This window comes from Paramisgurnus dabryanus, chromosome 10 (genome assembly GCF_030506205.2).
Source record: "Paramisgurnus dabryanus chromosome 10, PD_genome_1.1, whole genome shotgun sequence".
Classification (NCBI taxonomy): Eukaryota; Metazoa; Chordata; class Actinopteri; order Cypriniformes; family Cobitidae; genus Paramisgurnus; species Paramisgurnus dabryanus.
The window spans coordinates 30,359,533-30,369,091 of record NC_133346.1 but is presented as its reverse complement, the minus strand read 5'-3'; positions in this window follow the sequence as shown (position 1 = coordinate 30,369,091).

The window sequence follows — 9,559 nt, the reverse complement described above, 5'->3', positions numbered from 1 at the left end:
GAACAAATGCAGCAAAGATATTTAATGCTTGTATGAGGCATATAGGCCTACGCTGAGTTTTATTTATTTATGATGAGGTGCCATCTAATTAACAATGCAATGCAAGTGAACGCGCCGTGCCGGCGCCTTCAAGCACGGACCGGTAATTATATACTCTGCTATATTTGCTTTTTATTTAATAAATACATGCATTTGGTTGATGAAACATTGATTAAAATTAAGATACAATTTATATAAAACGAAATTCACTTTAAAGAAATGCTTTCTACAAAGCAAAACTTAATAAAGTGGTAAAAATCATGGCTGAGGATTTACAGAAACAAAACTTACTCTTCACTTTACTGTTAGCCTAAAAGACATTAATGTTAATAATTTGGAACACAACCAGGAGAGACTTTAATTTTAATTATTTTATTGCTGTATTTTATTTACTATTCGAATAAAGGAATTTATCAAAAAATAGCCTGTAGCATTTACTTTTCGCAAACCTTGTGAGCATGCGAAACCAAACGCAGTGACCTCTCGCCAAATGTTTTTTTATGGTTATTGGTAAAGTACAAACAGACCAGTTATGAAAAACTGAGTGTGAGGGATTTGTTCACTTCACACAAAAAGATGACTAACTGATGACTAACTGTAGTAGGGTTTAGTCCACTGTCTATAATAGCCTAATTTACAGATCCCTTTTTTTAACCGACAACCGACAACTTTGACCGGTTAACGTTTATACGGTCAACCATCGGTCAAACGGTCATCGGTTAACATCCCTAATGCTAAAGATGTAAGACGGGTGAGACGCGAATACATCCAATCAGAGAAACTGGTCTATTTTAATTAAAGAAAACATATATATCAACTATATTTTCCTCATTTGATTACATTACAAGTCATGAAACATTCAATGTTTAATTTATTTTAATTATTCTTGATATATATTAAAGTAATAAAAAACTTTGTAGGGGGGGCACAACAACCTGTTCGGGGGGGCACTGCCCGCGAATGCCCCCCCTTGACGCCGGCCCTGGTCTTTAAAGGGAAAAAACTTACAGAAATGTTGTGTTTGAACATATGATATTGTGAGTTGATTTTAACTGTGAATACAACATTGAAAGTCAGGTAACATAGTATTTTTAAAGATGCAAATGAGTAATACAATGACTGATGAATACATTTTCATGAATGCATTATGTAAAACAGGGATTCCCAAAGTGTGGTACGCGCACCCCCAGGGGTACGCTTTTATTTTAAATAAAAAACTATAATCTCTTCTGTCATGCACTGCAGCCGCTGTAATGCGTGCCAACTTGTTTCATTCATTCCATATATATTATAAATATGCTTAACTGGCTGAAATCAGGGAAACTGTCAAGTGTGGGACGTCTTATGATAAAGTTGTTAGTCACAAAGGAGGAGAGGGACCAAGAGAGAGACTTTTTTATGGCAAAAATATAAATAATGAAATGTGACGATGAATTATATAATAAAATAATACATAAATACTTACAAAGACACTGTAGAGAACTTAAAAGCTTTTATTTAATTTTGTTTTAAACTTGAGTTGCGAACACTTAAGGCTTTCGTGAATGTGTTTGATGGGTCTGCACGTGACACACGCATCTTGAGGGTGAGCACACTGGTAAAAATGAGGAAACTCTCTATTAGCTGGTGGCAGCAAGTGTACGGTTTTTACCATAGTAAACTCGAATGGCGTCTAAATATCACAGTGGTTAAACGCAACACGGGGGCGCGCATCATCTACGCTGAGCGTAGCTGCGTCTGGTCGTAGTTTCAGATGGTGCAACAGGCGTAAATATTTTTCACAATGTCGGACGTAGCTAAGCCCGACGTAGGACTTACACCCAACTTCTTATCGTCCGGCTGGTGGAACCGGACCCTGGTTATTTGCGCATGAGTCTTTATGGGGAGAAAACAAAGCTTTTTGCTTGTTTTTTTTTTTTTTTTTGAAGTGGGGATTGGGGGTGCGCCAACTCGGTTGGGACATAGAAGGGGGTGCGCAGGAAAAAAAGTTTGGGAACCACTGATGTAAAAGAAAGAAGGAGACTAAACCAATGAAGATTTGAAAGTAGGAAGTGCTTTATTGAGACACAGTGTGTTTTTGAACAATTGTATTTGTATTTGTAATACTGTGAATATTTTTGAGGAAATATGAAACACAGCAAGACTGATCACATGCACCTATTTTGTCTGTCTTTCTTTCATCTTTGTATTTCATCATTGTACAGATGCCTTCAGGTTGCTGAACATTTAATTATAAATATATAATTTGTTGATATATAAATGCTCTCTATTTTCAGGAGTTTTATAGTAGTGAATTAAAACTACCCATGTTGATATTGTTATACCATGTACTGAATGGTTAAAAATCTAAATTGAATAATAAAGTTGTATTTACTCTAGATGGCTTCTAAACCCAAAAAGCACAGGGCTATGGGCCATGATGAGTGGATGTTGTGCATACGAAAGTTTGCTGCTTTATAGGTCTGGGCAGGGTTAGGGTGAAAGTGGCATGACCTGTATCTGAAGGTAAATTTAAACAAAGTTATATGTGTACAATCATAAAACATAAAGATATGTCATATTGAAAGGGGTCACATTTTTATGATTTACTGTCAAACAATTTTACAGATTGAAAAATGTCCAGTGCCGTTAAGGGGACAATTTTTTTGTTTGGAGAAACACAAACATGTAGTTGTGGATTTCATATGGCAAAGGTATAAAAAACCTTTTCCTAAAATTATGAAGTGTTGGTGTTGTAGTCCTGAATTATTTCATTTTCTTTTCTTTTAACCTGTAGCCTTTTAGGTCAGTGTGCTCTTCAATGACCCCAGGTCCCTCGTCTGCATCACTTGTTGCATTACTGCTGCAACACCGGGACAGACAGCAACACTGAGAAACACAGCAACACCTGAGGCCTGTTCCATAAAACAAGATAAGAGAAAGAGATTTAATAATGTATGTGCTTCTTAAGTCTATAATTGTGTTTATATCTGTCATTACATGTACTAGAACAGCATGAAAACAATGTGGATTAAACAAATCAAGTTATAAAAATTACACTATAACTTCAAAAGGCACATTGAAGAGGTAATGTGAACTTTAGATTTTTATACTGTTACTAAATTGCACAGTATGCACTGCAAATACTGCAAAACGTTTTATTGAATGCTGCCACTGACAAAGAATGCATTACTTTGCACTGAAATTTTAAAAGCAAAAAACATATATTGCAATGTTTAAGGAATTGTTTTTTTTTTCATTCATATAAGTCAACATAATAATAATCCAGTAGTAGTAACTGAGTTATGGTCTGGCAAAGCTTCATAGACAAATCATTTCCAAAAGGGTGTCACCAACGGACGTCTCTCAAATGCCTCTGTGTCCAATTGGATAGACCTAAACCAATCACAGCGATGAAGGAGATGACGTATGCAGAGCTATATCAGACTTTTGCCGGATCCAGTCGGTAAGACAGCGATACATTTTTTTTAGATATTCAATTTTATTTATATAGCGCTTTTCACAATAGGTAATTGTATCAAAGCAGCTTTACATTAGCCTGGCTAATGGCTACTGATTACTTATAATTACAAAAGTAATTAGTTTTTTTTTTCTAGTTACTTTACTAATTACTTTTCAAAAACATGATGCACGACCTGAATATGCTACAGTATGCAACAGGGCCCAGTTGCATAAAGCACCTTAAGTGTAATTTTCCCTTAAATTCACCCTTATGTTTCATTTCAACTTAAGGGTGTTGAAAAAAAAACCTTAAGCTTTTTCTGTTGCATCTCCATGGCAACAATAGTATTTTAAAAACCTGGGTCGCTGTCGTGAAACATTTAACGATTACCCTTACCTAAGAGAACCATTTAAGGGATTATACTGTATGCAACACCTCTCTTACTGTAGGTAAGGGGAATTTACCCCTTAAGTGTCATACTTAAGGGAAAAACTTAAGGTGCTTATTCTATTCTTTCTGCATATTCCATCATCTGAAATTGAATCAAATGAAACATTATCTGTTTTAACCTCTCAACGCGCACTAATTCGTGGGCGTGATGGCGTCGTTTTTTTCTAAGCCTGCAAATAATATCTATATAGCATACTGTCTACAAAGATTACTAATATTAATATCAACATTACTATACATCTTTTAAAAGGTCTACGGGTTTAGCATCATTGTATGGTGATTGTCTCTGTTTTGAGATACATGCTCTAGCATCAGAAATGTATTTTGTTACAGAAGTCCAGATGACTAGATGCAAAATATAAACGGGACTTCTTACCTTATAACGTTCGCGAGTCGAATCCGGTCTGTTTCAGTTGTGTGAATAACCCATGAAATCAGTCTAATAAAATTCATCAAATGACAATTTTTGTCCACAAATGCGTATAATCCATGAAATATAGTAGTCTGTTGTTTACATCAGATTTCGTGTGAACGTGAGATGGAGCCGCAGCGGTCACGTCAGCTTGTCCAATAATCCATGAAATACAGATATATAGTCTGTTGTTTTACATCAGATTTCACGTGAACGTGTATGAGATGGAGCCGCAGCGGTCATGTCAGCTGGGGGTTCAGGGATTTTTTCAGTAAGTTTCACATTGCTGTGCCGGCTTGCTAGGTGTTTGCTTAGATCTGAGGTGGAATTTTTCGCTGTGGATAAAAGTTTTATTCCCACGCAGAGTGTACAGCGGACGCTGATGTTTTTGTCACCTTTAACTGGGTTAAACTCAAAGTAATGTCGGTACTTCCAAACATTAAACGCTGCATAGTCTTGTTCTCTTCCGCGCTCCATGTTGTCTTCTCACGTTCAACAATACACTGACTGACGGCGCGGCGCTCATACGTCATTGTCACTCGACTCTCGTCACGACACGAGAGAGTCTCACGAAAACAAAATCAAGATTAAAAAATAACGCAGTAACGCAGTCTACTAACGGGGAAGTAACAGTAATCTAATTACTCGTTTTGCAATTGTAATCCCTTACTTTACTCGTTACTTGAAAAAAGTAATTGGATTACAGTAACGCATTACTTCTAACGCGTTACTGCCCATCACTGGTCACGACCACACGTTAGCGACTGCGTATGGCAGATCCTGAGTGACTCTGCGCAGATCCAATAGTTTTAAACTTCAACAGAGGAAGTTTAACGGAAGTAAAGCTTCGCAATGGATCGCGCCCAGACTCTCTGTACAAATGAAATGAATGTACGAGAGTCTGGTTGGACCAGGCTAGCTTTACAATAATAGAAGCAGGGAAAAACACAGAAAAATCGACAGACAACATAAGTAGCAAAATACAGCAGCTATGAATAAACTTTACAAGCGAGCGTGTTAATGAATGATGTAACGTATAGAAGAGGGTGCTAAGTTAAGCCAATGTTGGCTGACTCCCCAGGGTTGATAAAACCCCCTAGGAGAAAAAACTCAATCATTTTTTAGCCAGGAGGAAAAAATGTCCTAGGAGGATAAAAACCCTTTATATATATATATATATATATATATATATATATATATATATATATATATATATATATATCGACTGTGTGTGTCTATACATATGTGTGTTTGTGTGTGTGTACCTGGTAATTATCTCGTTGTGGGGACCAATTGTCCCCATAAAGATAGGAATACCAGTGTTTTTGTGACCTTGTGGGGACATTTTGAAGCTTATAAATCAAACAAAATTATGTTTCTTGAAAATGTGAAGTAGGAGAAAGGTTTCTGTTGGGGTTAGGGAATGGGGTAGGTAAGGGGAATAAAAAATACATTTTGTATGGTATAAAGTGCATTATGTCTATGGAATGTCCCCACAAAACATGGAAACCACAATGTGTGTGTGTGCGTGCATGTGTGTGTGCGTGCGTGTGTGTGTGTGTAAATGGATAAGGAGATTTCAACGGGTTCCGCCGGTTGTTTAGAAATCGGCTGGGCATCATGTTGAAGGAAGTGTGTTAACCTTCATGGCAGCCGGAACTGCGTCTTGTCTCAATGTTGTCGAGATCGAGGACGAGACAGGGAGAGAAAAACAAAATCCTATTAGCGTAGGGGCAGTTTGCATTTAAAGCAAGTGTCACACAATGTTGTGGTTTAATATCTGTGTCACAGGTGGGAACGGACCGCCCCTGTCGCGGGTCACGCTCCTCCTTCTGTTTCCACCCCGAGGAGGTCTCAAAACACCCCAATGACCAGACAGACAAGAAAAATAAAATTTTACAGTTTTTATCAAATATTAAAAACAAACATAGGGGGATTTAAATACTTAAAAAGATTTCAGTCCTCTGGCCTTCATTCCTTGGGCTCACACAGGGGGGCATTCAGGTCGGTATACAGGTGAATACATTGGGCTTTTAGCTATGGGCGTACAGGGATGCATACAGGTGAGTATACTTGGATTTTAGCATTGGGCGTACAGGGATGTATACAGGTGAGTACACTGGGCTTTTAGCTTTGGGCGTACAGGGATGCATACAGGTGAGTATGTCACAAGGTGACGATCTTTTTGGGCGGAACCAAAAGTTAGGAAAGTTTGGTTCCGCCCGGATGTTTCCGCCCAGACCGGAGAAAGGAAACACCGGACATCCGGCAGCATCGCAAAGGGCTGTAATCAGTCGATTGAGCACAGCTGTGTGTAGTTAAAGAGATCGCCGGGTGATTGGACAACTGGAGTACATGAAGGAGTATTTAAAGAGCAGTTAAATCACAGTTGGACACGTTTTTGGTGTGTGCTGAGGAACGGAGCTGTGCTCGGTGATAGACATTGGTGGCTGTCTACATTTTCTCCCTCTCTCTCTCTCTCTCTCGTTGTAGTTTGCGGTGGAAACGCTGGAGTTAAAGGAAGATCCTACGGGTAGAAGAAACATTGGTCTAAGTGGCAAAATTAAAGGAGTAAAGCAGGAAGGAAACCGACTTTGTGTTGCAACGTAAACAAAGGCAAACCGCTGTGAGTATCAACTCTGGTGTTGAGTGACTTGTAAAAACTAACCTGTGTAATCGTTGGATACCTCCAGGAGAAGGAGGGCGGCCCTACCCCTGAAACAGCGTGGTGGGTGAGCTGCAGAAGCGTCTATCCAAACAGCCACAGCAACGAACTACCATTCCGGTCGTATTTCCATCGCCCTCATCCAGCCCAAACGGAGTGGAGGACGCAGGGCATCCTTTGTTGTGTACACTGATAGTGTGGTGAGTGAGTCTTTGCAATGAGTAAACTTTTCACGTTGAAGTGGTGCTGTGTATTTGCTGTGGGTTGCTGTGTGTCTTGTCAGACGAAACCCCGCATCATCCATTTTTCACTGGGCAGAGGACGGAGAGGCTAACGACCTCAGAAATTACCAGCTATTATACGCAGTGTGCTGTTTGGAGCGTGAAGCGACGCAGATTGAGAGCTGTCAGCAAGTGTGAGTACAACATTAGAATTATTTGCATTGGAAACTTACCTGTGTCTGCCCCTGTCGCAGAGTCAGAGGCGAAAGAGTTCCGCCGCCCCGTGGTCTCTACAAAGGGGCGCCCCTGTCCAGTATTCGATCGCCCTACGGGTAGCGAGGATAGGGCAGCGCTCGACCCGGTGAGGCGGTGTGTCATCTTCGCCCCTCTGCTGGACCTGTGTGGAGAGCTATACCTACCAAGCGCTGTAGACAGCAGACCAGGTGAGAAGCATCCAAAACCCAAGTAACAGTGCTTTGTGTCCCAGCGGTCGCCTGTGGAGCAAAAGGAAAACGAGAGTGGACCTTTGGAGAGCAGACTGTGGAAAGCTATACCTACCAAGAGCTGTAAACAGCAGAGCCGGTGCGAGGTATTTGAAGTTCAGATTAACAGTGCTTTTGTGCCCAGTAGTCACCTGTGGAGCAAAGGGAGAACGAGAGTGAACATTCAGAGAACAGACTGTGGAGAGTTATACCTACCAAGAGAGCTGTAGACAGCAGAGCTGGTGAGAAATACCCCAAGTCCAAATTAACAGTGCTTTTGTGTCCCAGTAGTCATCTGTGGAGCAAAGGGAGAACGAGGTTGAACATTCAGAGAACAGACTGTGGAGAGCTATACCTACCAAGAGAGCTGTAAACAGCAGAGCTGGTGAGAAATACTCAAAGTCTAAAGTAACAGTGCTTTTGTGTCCCGGTAGTCACCTGTGGAGCAAAAGGGAGAACGAGAGTGAACATTCAGAGAACAGACTGTGGAGAGCTATACCTACCAAGAGAGCTGTAAACAGCAGAGCTGGTGAGAAATACCCCAAGTCCAAATTAACAGTGCTTTTGTGCCCCAGTAGTCACCTGTGGAGAAAAGGGAGAATGAGAGTGAACATTCAGAGAACAGACTGTGGAGAGCTATACCTACCACGAGAGCTGTAAACAGCAGAGCTGGTGAGAGATACCCCAAGTCCAAATTAACAGTGCTTTTGTGTCTCAGTAGTCATCTGTGGAGCAAAGGTAGAACGAGAGTGAACATTCAGAGAACAGACTGTGGAGAGCTATACCTACCAAGAGAGCTGTTAACCGCAGAGCTGGTGAGAAATACTCCAAGTCCAAAGTAACAGTGCTTTTGTGTTCCGGTAGTTACCTGTGGAGCAAAGGGAGAACGAGAGTGAACATTCAGAGAACAAACTGTGGAGAGCCATACCTACCAAGAGGGCTGTAGACAGCAGAGCTGGCGAGAAATACTCCAAGTCCAAATTAACAGTGCTTTTGTGTCCCGGTAGTCACCTGTGGAGCAAAAGGAGAACGAGAGTGAACATTAGGAGAACAGACTGTGGAAAGTGATACCTACCAAGAGAGCTGTAAACAGCAGAGCCGGTGAGAAATACCCCGAGTCCAAGTTATCAGTGCTTTTGTGTCCCAGCGGCCACCTGTGGAGAACAAGGAGCCAGAGAGTGAACGTACGACGGAGAAACGTGAAGGCACGCGGGGCGAAGACCCCCTGCCGAACGGAAAAGGTACGCAGATAGCGGAAAGTTCCCTTACCAGTCACACTGTTTGTACTCTGCCTCCAGGAAGGAAGAAGGAGGGCGCCACGGATAGCAGGGACCAGGCCGGAGCCTGACGTTTCCCCTCCCCCCGGCTTACGGTGGTCTGCACCCCCGTTGCCCTTGTCCCTGCCTGCCCGTGGCTGCAGTCTCCCTGGAGGGAGGAGCCAGAGACTTATTAGTTTTAATTTCCCCTTTCCCTATTTCCCCAGTCCTTTTAAATATTTAAATTCAATAAAGATTGTTTTATATTTTACTTACCTGTTCTCGTGTTTGTCTGGTCATTGGGTTGGCTTTGGGGACCTCCTCGAGGTGGAAGTTGAGAAGGGGCGTGGCTTCAGTCAAACATAGCCAGCCCCTGGGGGTGACAAGTACACTGGGCTTTTGGCTTTGGCCGTACAGGGATGCATACAGGTGAGTACACTGGGCTTTTAGCTTTGGGCGTACAGGTGAGTATACTGGGCTCTTAAATTTGGGCATACAGGTGAGTCCACTGGCTTTCAGCTCTTGGGGCGTACAGGGCGAGTATACACATGTACACAGGCCTTTGGCTTTTAGACGTGCAGGTAGGTATACC